The sequence below is a fragment of the Triturus cristatus genome, chromosome 3_1, assembly GCF_964204655.1.
Source record: "Triturus cristatus chromosome 3_1, aTriCri1.1, whole genome shotgun sequence".
Taxonomy (NCBI): Eukaryota; Metazoa; Chordata; class Amphibia; order Caudata; family Salamandridae; genus Triturus; species Triturus cristatus.
Window position 1 is genome coordinate 369,903,728 of NC_140583.1, and position 13,190 is coordinate 369,916,917.

Below are 13,190 nucleotides of genomic sequence, written 5' to 3' on the forward strand. Positions count from 1 at the left end.
GTCATATGCACCCACCCCCATGTCACTGTCCACTGCCGGGAGTCATATGCACCCACCCCCATGTCTCTGTCCACTGCTGGGAGTCCTCTGCACCCACCCCCATGTCTCTGTTCACTGCTGGGAGTCCTCTGCACCCACCCCCATGTCTCTGTCCACTGCTGGGAGTCCTCTGCACCCACCCCTCATATTGCATGCCACTGCTGGGAGTCCTTTGCACCCACCCCAATATCTCTGTCCACTGCTGGGAGTCATATGCACCCACACCCATGTCTCTGTCCACTGCTAGGAGTCCTCTGCACCCACCCCTCTTATTGCATGCCACTGCTGGGAGTCATATGCACCCACCCCCATGTCTCTGTCCACTGCTGGGAGTCCTCTGCACCCACCCCCATGTCTCTGTCCACTGCTGATACTCCTTAGCACCCACCCCCAAGTCTCTGTCCACTGCTGGGAGTCATATGCACGCACCCCCATGTCTCTGTCAACTGCTGGGAGTCCTCTGCACCCACCCCTCATATTGCATGCCACTGCTGGTAGTCATATGCACCCACCCCCATGTCTCTGTCCACTGCTGGGAGTCATATGCACCCACCCCCATGTCTCTGTCCACTGCTGGTAGTCATATGCACCCACCCCCATGTCTCTGTCCACTGCTGAGAGTCATATGCACCCACCCCCATGTCTCTGTCCACTGCTGGGAGTCATATGCACCCACCCCTCATATTGCATGCCACTGCTGGGAGTCCTCTGCACCCACCCCCATTTCTCTGTCCACTGCTGGGAGTCATATGCACCCACCCCCATGTCTCTGTCCACTGCTGGTAGTCATATGCACCCACCCCCATGTCTCTGTCCACTGCTGGGAGTCCTCTGCACCCACCCCTTATATTGCATGCCACTGCTGGTAGTCATATGCACCCACCCCCATATCTCTGTCTACTGCTGGGAGTCATATGCACCCCCCATGCCTCTGTCCACTGCTGGTAGTCCTCTGCACCCACCCCCATATCTCTGTCCACTGCTGGGAGTCATATGCACCCACCCCCATGTCTCTGTCCACTGCTGGGAGTCCTCTGCACCCACCTCTCATATTGCATGCCACTGCTGGTAGTCATATGCACCCACCCCCATGTCTCTGTCCACTGCTGGGAGTCATATGCCCCCACCCCCATGTCTCTGTCCACTGCTGGGAGTCCTCTGCACCCACCCCATGTCTCTGTCCACTGCTGGGAGTCCTCTGCACCCACCCCCATGTCTCTGTCAACTGCTGGGAGTCCTCTGCACCCACCCCTCATATTGCATGCTACTGCTGGGAGTCCTCTGCACCCACCCCTCATATTGCATGCCACTGCTGGGAGTCATATGCACCCACCACCATGTCTCTGTCCACTGCTGGGAGTCATATACACCCACCCCCATGTCTCTGTCCACTGCTGGGAGTCATATGCACCCACCCCCATGTCTCTGTCCACTGCTGGGAGTCCTCTGTACCCACCCCCATGTCTCTGTCCACTGCTGGGAGTCCTCTGCACCCACCCCCATATCTCTGTCCACTGCTGGGAGTCCTCTGCACCCACTCTTCATATTGCATGCCACTGCTGGGAGTCATATGCACACACCCCAATGTCTCTGTCCACTGCTGGGAGTCCTCTGCACCCACCCCCATGTCTCTGTCCACTGCTGGTAGTCATATGCACCCACCCCCATGTCTCTGTCCACTGCTGGGAGTTATATGCACCCACCCCCATGTCTCTGTCCACTGCTGGGAGTCATATGCACCCACCCCTCATACTGCATGCCACTGCTGGGAGTCCTCTGCACCCACCCCCATGTCTCTGTCCACTGCTGGGAGTCATATGCACCCACCCCCATGTCTCTGTCCACTGCTGGTAGTCATATGCACCCACCCCCATGTCTCTGTCCACTGCTGGGAGTCCTCTGCACCCACCCCTTATATTGCATGCCACTGCTGGTAGTCATATGCACCCTCCCCCATGTCTCTGTCCGCTGCTGGGAGTCATATGCACCCCCCATGCCTCTGTCCACTGCTGGTAGTCCTCTGCACCCACCCCCATATCTCTGTCCACTGCTGGGAGTCATATGCACCCACCCCCATGTCTCTGTCCACTGCTGGGAGTCCTCTGCACCCACCCCCATGTCTCTGTCCACTGCTGGTAGTCCTCTGCACCCACCCCCAAGTCTCTGTCCACTGCTGGGATTCATATGCACCCACCCCCATGTCTCTGTCAACTGCTGGGAGTCCTCTGCACCCACCCCTCATATTGCATGCCACTGCTGGTAGTCATATGCACCCACCCCCATGTCTCTGTCCACTGCTGGGAGTCATATGCACCCACCCCCATGCCTCAGTCCACTGCTGGGAGTCCTCTGCACCCACCCCCATGTCCCTGTTCACTGCTGGGAGTCCTCTGCACCACCCCCATGTCTCTGTCCACTGCTGGGAGTCCTCTGCACCCACCCCTCATACTGCATGCCACTGCTGGGAGTCCTCTGCACCCACCCCCATATCTCTGTCCTCTGCTGGGAGTCATATGCACCCACACCCATGTCTCTGTCCACTGCTAGGAGTCCTCTGCACCCACCCCTCTTATTGCATGCCACTGCTGGGAGTCATATGCACCCACCCCCAAGTCTCTGTCCACTGCTGGGAGTCATATGCACCCACCCCCAAGTCTCTGTCCACTGCTGGGAGTCATATGCACCCACCCCCATATCTCTGTCCACTGCTGGGAGTCCTCTGCACCCACCTGTCATATTGCATGCCACTGCTGGGAGTCCTCTGCACCCACCCCCATGTCTCTGTCCACTGATGGGAGTCATATGCACCCACCCCCATGTCTCTGTCCACTGCTGGGAATCCTCTGCACCCAGCCCCATGTCTCTGTCTACTGCTGGGAGTCCTCTGCACCCACCCCCATGTCTCTGTCCACTGCTGGGAGTCCTCTGCACCCACCCCCATATCTCTGTCCACTGCTGGGAGTCCTCTACACCCACCCCTCATAATGCATGCCACTGCTGGGAGTCCTCTGCACCCACCCCTCATATTGCATGCCACTGCTGGGAGTCATATGCACCCACCCCCATGTCTCTGTCCACTGCTGGGAGTCATATGCACCCACCCCCATGTCTCTGTCCACTGCGGGAGTCCTCTGCACCCACCCCCATGTCTCTGTCCACTGCTGAGAGTCCTCTGCACCCACCCCCATGTCTCTGTCCACTGCTGGGAGTCCTCTGCACCCACCCCATACCTCTGTCCACTGCTGGGATTCCTCTGCACCCACCCCTCATATTGCATGCCACTGCTGGGAGTCATATGCACCCACCCCATGTCTCTGTCCACTTCTGGAATTCCTCTGCCCCCACCCCCAAGTCTCTGTCCACTGCTGGTAGTCATATGCACCCACCCCATGTCTCTGTCCACTGCCGGGAGTCATATGCACCCACCCCCATGCCTCTGTCCACTGCTGGGAGTCCTCTGCACCCACCCCCATGTCTCTGTTCACTGCTGGGAGTCCTCTGCACCCACCACCATGTCTCTGTCCACTGCTGGGTGTCCTCTGCACCCACCCCTCTTACTGCATGCCACTGCTGGGAGTCCTCTGCACCCACCCCCATATCTCTGTCCACTGCTGGGAGTCATATGCACCCACACCCATGTCTCTGTCCACTGCTAGGAGTCCTCTGCACCCACCCCTCTTATTTCATGCCACTGCTGGGAGTCATATGCACCCACCCCCATGTCTCTGTCCACTGCTGGGAGTCCTCTGCACCCACCCCCATGTCTCTGTCCACTGCTGGTAGTCCTCTGCACCCACCCCCAAGTCTCTGTCCACTGCTGGGATTCATATGCACCCACCCCCATGTCTCTGTCAACTGCTGGGAGTCCTCTGCACCCACCCCTCATATTGCATGCCACTGCTGGTAGTCATATGCACCCACCCCCAAGTCTCTGTCCACTGCTGGGATTCATATGCACCCACCCCCATGTCTCTGTCCACTGCTGGGAGTCATATGCACCCACCCCCATGTCTCTGTCCACTGCTGTTAGTCATATGCACCCACCCCCATGTCTCTGTCCACTGCTGGGAGTCATATGCACCCACCCCCATGTTTCTGTCCACTGCTGGGAGTCATATGCACCCACCCCTCATATTGCATGCCACTGCTGGGAGTCCTCTGCACCCACCCCCATGTCTCTGTCCACTGCTGGGAGTCATATGCACCCACCCCCATGTCTCTGTCCACTGCTGGTAGTCATATGCACCCACCCCCATGTCTCTGTCCACTGCTGGGAGTCCTCTGCACCCACCCCTTATATTGCATGCCACTGCTGGTAGTCATATGCACCCACACCCATGTCTCTGTCTACTGCTGCGAGTCATATGCACCCCCCCATGCCTCTGTCCACTGCTGGTAGTCCTCTGCACCCACCCCCATATCTCTGTCCACTGCTGGGAGTTATATGCACCCACCCCCATGTCTCTGTCCACTGCTGGGAGTCCTCTGCACCCACCCGTCATATTGCATGCCACTGCTGGGAGTCCTCTGCACCCACCCCCATGTCTCTGTCCACTGATGGGAGTCATATGCACCCACCCCCATGTCTCTGTCCACTGCTGGGAATCCTCTGCACCCACCCCCATGTCTCTGTCTACTGCTGGGAGTCCTCTGCACCCACCCCCATGTCTCTGTCCACTGCTGGGAGTCCTCTGCACCCACCCCCATATCTCTGTCCACTGCTGGGAGTCCTCTGCACCCACCCCTCATATTGCATGCTACTGCTGGGAGTCCTCTGCACCCACCCCTCATATTGCATGCCACTGCTGGGAGTCATATGCACCCACCCCCATGTCTCTGTCCACTACTGGGAGTCATATGCACCCACCCCCATGTCTCTGTCCACTGCTGGGAGTCATATGCACCCACCCCCATGTCTCTGTCTACTGCTGGGAGTCCTCTGCACCCACCCCCATGTCTCTGTCCACTGCTGGGAGTCCTCTGCACCCACCCCCATGTCTCTGTCCACTGCTGGGAGTCCTCTGCACCCACCCCATACCTCTGTCCACTGCTGGGAGTCCTCTGCACCCACCCCATACCTCTGTCCACTGCTGGGAGTCCTCTGCACCCACCCCTCATATTGCATGCCACTGCTGGGAGTCATATGCACCCACCCCATGTCTTTGTCCACTTCTGGAATTCCTCTGCCCCCACCCGCAAGTCTCTGTCCACTGCTGGTAGTCATATGCACTGTTAGACGGCGACCTCAGAGGAGCCCGGAAAGGGGTCCTGACTACCCTGAGACCCACCCTCAAAGTATCGTAGCCGGGCACTGGCGGGAGATTCCCCAGGGGGGAGGAATCTCGCAACTAGGGTCGTACTTCTGGCACCACACGACACAGAGAGACCACACTGGGTATCCTCAGAACAAGCTTTATCAAACAGGTATCACTGCAAATATGTACAAGGTGAGCACGGGCTCAAGAGTCTCGGAAAGGTAGGGGGTAGCGGGACTGTCTCTGGTAACGGTTCAAAGCAGGGACGTATCCGGCGCACAGCTCCCAATCCTCGAGCTGGGGGATACGTGGTCGGAGTTGGGGTCCGGCGGGACCGTGAGAGTCTGGGGGAGCCGCGAGTCACTCAGCAGGGCTCAGGTACAAGGTCGGAGGTCTTACGATCTTCAGGGAGCCGCGAGTCACTCAGCAGGGCTCAGGTACAAGTTCGGAGGTTTTACGATCTTCAGGGAGCCGCGAGTCACTCAGCAGGGCTCAGGTACAAGTTCGGAGGTCTTACGATCTTCAGGAGCCGCGACCACGTCAGCAGGCTCTCGTTGTTCCAGCGTCGAATCTCTCGGATAGCCCCAGAGCACCCCTTGTTATAGTTCGACCCCTCTTTGATGTCCGGAGTCTGTGCAGGCAGGGGTCTTGTCACCTGGGGGTCGCTTGTCGGGTTTTCCTGCTATAGTCTTTTGATCCTTTCAGGGCCGGGTCGGGAGGAGTCCCAGACACCCAGCAGGCGTGGAGCCAGCCCTCAGGGAGGCCGGAGGGCCGATCGAAACCCATCGTCCCGGGGGAGTTCAGAGGTGCGATCGAAACTGCTCCTCCCTCTCTCATCCCCTGGAAGCGTGATGTCCTCCAGCCGGAGTGGCGCCTCTAGGCCCGGGTCGCGCTGGGGCCGGGCGGCCATCTTGGTGCATGAAGTGGGCACGCGGGCCCGGGGTGACCGAAAGGAGAGAGGCCAGGGACGGGGATGTCCGGGCCGGTGCGTGTGTCCTGGTGGGGAGGTTCGGCTGGGCCGGGTGCTTGGGCTGTAGGTACCAGGTTTCGGTGGTGCGGGGGCACGGAGGGCCATTCTACGAGGCCGGGTCCAACACGCGTCCCCCCCAGCTGAAAGCCGGAGAGAACTGCCCATCAGCTTGGGGGGTTCTCTTCGCTGAGGCGGAAGAACCGGGAGAGGCCGTCAGCATAGGCGTGGTCCGTACCAGAGCGGTGTTCCACGGTGAAATCCATCCCCTGGAGGGAGATTGACCACCGCAGTAGCTTGGGGTTTTCTCCTCGCATCTGCATGAGCCAGCGTAAGGGCCGATGGTCAGTCTGGAGTCTGAAATGGGTGCCAAACAGGTAGGGTCGTAGCTTTTTGAGTGCCCAGACCACGGCAAAGGCTTCGCGCTCTATGGTGCTCCATCTTTGTTCTCGGGCCAACAGCCGCCGACTGAGGAAGGCGACGGGCTGGTCTAGGCCTTGGTCATTTACTTGGGACAGGACGGCCCCAATGCCATGCTCGGAGGCATCGGTCTGGACTATGAACTCCTTGGCGTAGTCGGGAGCCTGGAGGACGGGGGCCGTGCACATGGCCCTTTTTAGGGCATCGAAAGCTTCCTGGCAGGCAGCCGTCCACTGCACTTTCTTTGGCTGTTTTTTAGACGTGAGTTCTGTGAGAGGGCCGACAAGGCTGCCATACCCCCGAATGAATCTTCGGTAGTAGCCCGTGAGTCCCAGAAAGGCTCGGACCTCCGTCTGGGTGATGGGTGGTTCCCAGGCCAGGATGGCGTCGATCTTTGGCTGTAGAGGGGCGACCTGGCCACTCCCGACCTGGTGCCCCAAGTAGACCACGGATCCTTGCCCGATCTGGCACTTGCTGGCTTTTACTGTGAGGCCTGCCTGGCGCAGGGCGATTAGCACCCTTCGGAGGTGCTGGAGGTGCTCACTCCACTCTGAACTGAAGACAGCGATGTCGTCCAGGTATGCCGCGCTGAACTGTTCCAGCCCGGCCAGGACCCTATTCACCAGTCGCTGGAAAGTGGCCGGGGCATTTTTCATCCCGAAGGGCATTACGCGGAAGCGGTAGTGTCCATCGGGGGTGGAGAAAGCGGACCGCTCTTTGGCCCCTTCGGTGAGCGCAATCTGCCAGTATCCGCAGGTGAGGTCGAAGGTGCTGAGGAACCGGGCTGCCCCTAGTCGGTCAATGAGTTCGTCGGCTCGTGGAATGGGGTGGCCATCGGCTCGGGTAACGTCATTGAGCCCCCGGTAGTCCACTGTTGGACAGGCCTCACAGACGGCTTGCTCCCTCCCCGCTCGACAGGGCCCGAACTCCGGCCCACCTGGCATATCCCCACGACAAGCACCTGTACCCCGTCTCCCGACGAACCCTCTGCCCTCGGACCCCTACTCATCACGGGGTCCAGCCCCACCGGCTTTCCCGGCCGGGTCAAGCCGTCATCTGGGGCTCTGCACCACGCGGCCGCATGGCCTCCCCTCGACCCTAACCCCGGGCCTGGCCGGCCCCGACATCCCGGCACCACCATCCCCCCAGGAGGTGAGCGGACCACTTGGCAAGTCAACGGGAGAACGAACTGTCAAGGGCTCTCCCCCGCCAGGTGCCGATCGCCCCCAGCTCCCCCAGGCACTGGCTCCACCCCCTGCTGGGTGTCTGGACACCTTCATCCCGGACCCTCCGACCTCCAAGTGCGAGGGTCCGGACATCAAAGGGCACCAGCCCTATAACTGAGGCAGCTCCGGAGCAGGAAGGCAGTTGTATCCTGGAGTCGAGAGACACCGAGTGAACTCAACCTTGACGGTCTACTGGCGCTGCCGTAGCCCGCTCTTGTGAACCATCGTCCTGCCTGCTGGCGCTGCCGCGGCCTTCTGCAACAGTCATCTTCCGGGGACCTGCTGGCGCTGCCGCGGCCCGTTGTAACGACCATCCTCACCGGGACCTGCTGGCGCTGCCGCGGCCTTCTGCAACCGTCATCTTCCTGGGACCTGCTGGCGCTGCCGCGGCCCGTTGTAACGACCATCCTCACCGGGACCTGCTGGCGCTGCCGCGGACCGTATATCTTCCGGGGACCTGCTGGCGCTGCCGCGGCCCGTTGTATCGACCATCCACACCGGGACCTGCTGGCGCTGCCGCGGCCCGTACCACCTAACCACCAAGCTCGAGGATTGTGAGCTCATCATCATCTCATCAGAACTACCTGATTGGTAAATAGACTGCCCCGCTACCCCCTTCCCTACCTTGCGAGACTATAATCGAGGGGACCCCTGAGTCCAGACCTCCTTGTACCATTCCACCGTACCTTAAATAAGTGCTTATAAAGAACACTGAACCTTATCCTTGTGTGGCATCTGTCTGTGGGGGGGAAGTTACTTAACTGTACGATTGCTGGGGACGGCTCTCCCCGGAGACCTCTCCTCCTGACCCCGGCCGACCCTCCCGGTCCGTCTACCTTTTCTAACATTGGTGGCCAGCGGCGCGATCCGAATCAACGCATAATCGTACAGAGAGTAGCTCACCCCACGACAAAGCACGATGTCGAGCAAAGATAGCAGCCCCACCGAGAAGTTCCAAATGGAGAAATTAGAAGAATACAACCACCGCGAACTGAGACAATTTTGCATAGAACTTGGCATTGCTACCACCGGCCTGAGTACCAAGGATGATCTAAAGCGCGCTCTTGAGTCATGGACAGAAACTGGGGTCGCAGGACCCCCCGACCAAAACAGCGTCACACCAGACCAAAACAGCATCACACCAGAGGGGAACGCCACGGCTCCCGAGGAGCGGGGAACGGGCCTCTCGCAGGAGGAGATACGAGAAAGAGACAGAGTCAGATTACACGAATTAGAGATGGCACGACTCAAGATGGATGGGGAACTCAAGTTAGCGGAACAGAAACTCAACCTCGAGCATATGCGGCTTCGAGAGGAACGAGAGGAAAAGCAGAGACAGAGAGAGCTGGAAGAGAAAAAGATAACGCTCGGGCACGAGCGCCAACTGGCGGAAATAGAACTGCGCAAACAGAATAAAGAACTGGGGGTGCCTGAGCGACCACACACCCCAGGGCCAATTGAGAAAAAAGTTCACATCCCCAAGGATGTGGTCCGCGAGTATGTCCGAGAAGACGACATACAACAGTGGTTTAAAGCCTATGAGATCGCAATGACCTCCCACCGGATCGACCGGAGCGATTGGGGAGCCGGACTTTGGGGGAGATTTATCAATGAGGGTCGCGATGCCCTGCTACAGCTCCCCGATCACCAAATGTCGTCCTACGACCACATGAAGGCTGCCCTCCTCACCCGCTACGGCCTCACGCCCGAGATGTACCGCCAGAGGTTCAGAGATTGCACCCGGATCCCAGGTACAACTTGGGTAGAGTACGTCAACTATTTCAGCCGGGCCTTCGAGGGTTGGATCAAGGGAAGTCAGGTCACCACCTACGAACAACTCTTCAATCTTATGGTATGGGAGCACCTATCAAACAACTGTTTCGTCGAGCTCAGGCAGCACCTACTCGACAGTAAGCTGACTGACCCCCGGCAGCTCGCCGCCGAAGCTGACCGATGGGAAAGCACCCGAGTGGGCCGGAGGGGGCCACACGAACAGACCAGAAACAACCAAGGCCAGCACCGTCCTCGGGGAGGAGGAGGGGGCCAGGGGCGAGGGAGAGACGCCTTGCCCGCAACACCCGTAGCCAGCACCCCGCCTCCGGCCGGCCGGGGCAACCCCCCGTTGCGGCCTGGGTACCGAGCCAACGTCACGTGCCACCGATGCCAGCGACTAGGCCACTACGCCAATGATCCGAACTGCCCGCTAAACCAAACACCCAAGCCCCGCCAGGTAGCTGCCGCTGCCCTAGGGGAAGAGCAATCATCGGAGGGACCCGAAGAGTATGAGCCGGCCCAGCAAGGGTGGGAACCGGCCGCCATGGTCCTGGCATGCTTAGGGGGAAAAGACATGGTTCCGCGGGCCCCCCTACCCGCCAACACCAGAAAATACGGTCAGTGGGTGACCATTAACGGACAGAGAGCCGAGGCCTTGCGTGACACCGGCGCCAGCGTGACGGCCGTCCGCTGTCACCTGGTGAAGCCCGAGCAGATCCTACCGAACATTCTCTGCCCCGTCCGCTCGGCGGACAACTCTGAGAGCATGTGTAAGATGGCCTGCGTCCCGTTTGAATGGGGAGGGGTCTCCGGCCTACTGAAGGTGACGGTCCGGGACGATGCCCCCGTGGACTGCCTCCTGGGGAATGACCTCGAGAGTTCCCCGTGGGCCACCGTCGAGAGAAGGGAGCACCTGGGAATGCTGGGCCTCCCGGACTGGGCCTGCGTAACCACCCGATCCATGGCCGCCCGTGCCGCCCCCCGATCAGAAGAAACCGAATGGCCAGCACCTCCGCCCCCGGTTGCCCCCGTAGAGGACAACGGCGAGTCCGACCTCCCGGACCCGACTACCGAAGAAGACGCGCAACACCAGGACCTCCCGGATCTGGCTCAGTGGCGGCAAGAAGGGGGGCCCACCCAAGAACAGTTCCGCCAGGAACAAAAGACCTGTCCTTCCCTCGAGGGACTCTGCCAACAAGCCAGCGCCCAGAACGCAGGGGACACTACCGGAACCCACTGGGTCTACTGGGATAACGACCTGCTCTACAGCGAGCAAAGAATCGCCGAGCTGGGGGCCGGTCGAGTTCTGGTGGTACCGCTCCGCTTCCGAGACTTTCTGCTCAACCTGGCCCACGATGTCCCCCTGGCTGGACACCTGGGCCAGGACAAAACGTACAGTCGCCTGGTGACCCACTTTTTTTGGCCGAAAATGAGGAATGACGTCCTGAACCACTGCCGATCTTGCCCCACATGCCAAGCCAGCGGGAAGAGTGGTCGGAAGATGAAAGCCCCTCTGCAACCCTTCCCTGTGGTCACCACCCCGTTCGAAAGGGTGGGGATAGACATTGTGGGACCTCTGGACCCCCGCACGGTGCAAGGACACAGGTTCATCTTGGTACTAGTGGACCATGCCAACCGCTACCCCGAGGCGGTGCCCCTACGGACGGTGACCGCTCCGGTGGTTGGCCGGGCCCTGATGGGGATCTTCTCCCGGGTAGGCTTCCCCCGAGAAGTCGTCAGCGACCGAGGTACGAATTTCATATCCAAATACATGAAGTCCCTCTGGCAACAATGCGGGGTCACCTACAGATTCACGACCCCCTATCACCCCCAAGGGAACGGACTAGTGGAACGTTTTAACCGCACTCTCAAAGGGATGATTGGGGGATTGGAGGAGCCTCTTCGTCGCCAGTGGGATGTACTGCTCCCGTGCCTCCTCTTCGCCTACCGGGAAGTTCCCCAGAAGTCCCTCGGTTTTAGCCCCTTTGAACTCCTCTACGGGCACCCTGTGCGAGGGCCCCTCAGCCTAGTCAAGGAAGGTTGGGAGATGGCCCCCCTCACGACCCCTCCAGACGTCTTCAAATACATCCTGGCCTTACGAAACCAGACCCGGCGCTTCAGGGAGATGGCCAAGGCGAACCTCGAGGCCAGCCAGGAGGACATGAAGAGGTGGTATGATCACAATGCCTCCTCCGTTGAATTCGAGCCTGGGCAGCAAGTATGGGTGATGTCCCCCACCGAACCATGTGCCCTGCAGGATAAGTGGACGGGGCCCTTCAAAGTGGTCGAGCGCAAAAGCCCCGTCACTTACCTCATCGACATGGGGTCCTCCCGGAACCCCCTTCGGGTCCTCCACACCAACCGGCTCAAACCACACTTTGTGCGATCCGAACTAAGCCTCTTGATGGCTACAGACAGTGGCACGGAAGAAGACTCCGAGCCCCTCCCGGATCTCCTGAAGACTCAGGAGAAGGACGGCTCCGTGGACGGGGTCCGGCTCTCTGACGCCCTCACTTCGGAGCAACGCCAGGACTGCCGGGACCTCCTGCTGCAGTTCGCTGCCCTGTTCTCCCTCACCCCCGGGGTCACCCCCTGGTGTCTGCACGACGTAGACACCGGGGACAGTCCCCCTGTCCGGCACCGGGCCTACCGCGTACCAGATCGGGTACGGGCCTGCATACAGGAGGAAGTGGCCAAGATGCTCACGATCGGGGTCATCGAGCCCTCGGACAGTCCCTGGGCCAGCCCGGTCGTATTAGTTCCCAAGGCCGCTGCCCCCGGCTCCGCCCCTGAACTGAGATTCTGCGTCGACTACCGGGGCTTGAACGCTGTCACCCGGACCGACGCTCATCCCATCCCCCGAGCAGACGAGCTGATCGACCGGCTGGGTGCCGCCCGCTACCTTAGTATCTTCGACCTAACGGCGGGCTACTGGCAGATCGGCCTCACACCCAGGGCTCAGGAACGGTCAGCCTTCTCTACCCCCGATGGCCACTATCAATTTAAGGTCATGCCCTTTGGCATGAAGAATGCCCCCGCCACGTTCCAACGCCTTGTGAACCAGGTCTTGGCGGGACTTGAAGAGTTCAGCGCCGCCTACCTGGACGATATCGCTGTATACAGCCGCCACTGGTCCGACCACCTCCGTCACCTCCAGGAAGTCCTACGCGCCCTCCAGCGGGCCGGCCTCACCATTAAGGCCGGCAAGTGCCAGATTGGCCAAGGGTCTGTGACCTACCTTGGACACCAAGTGGGGAGCGGGCTGGTGGCCCCACTACAACTGAAGATTGCTGCCATCCAGTCCTGGCAGCCCCCCGTCACCCAGACCGAAGTCCGAGCCTTCCTGGGGCTCACCGGCTACTACCGGCGGTTCGTGAAGGACTACGGCAGCATCGTGGGGCCCCTCACGGGTCTCACATCCAAGAACCAACCGAAGCGGGTCAACTGGACTCCTGAGTGTCAAGCGGCCTTCGAGGAGCTGAAGGCCGCCCTGTGCACCGCCCCGGTGCT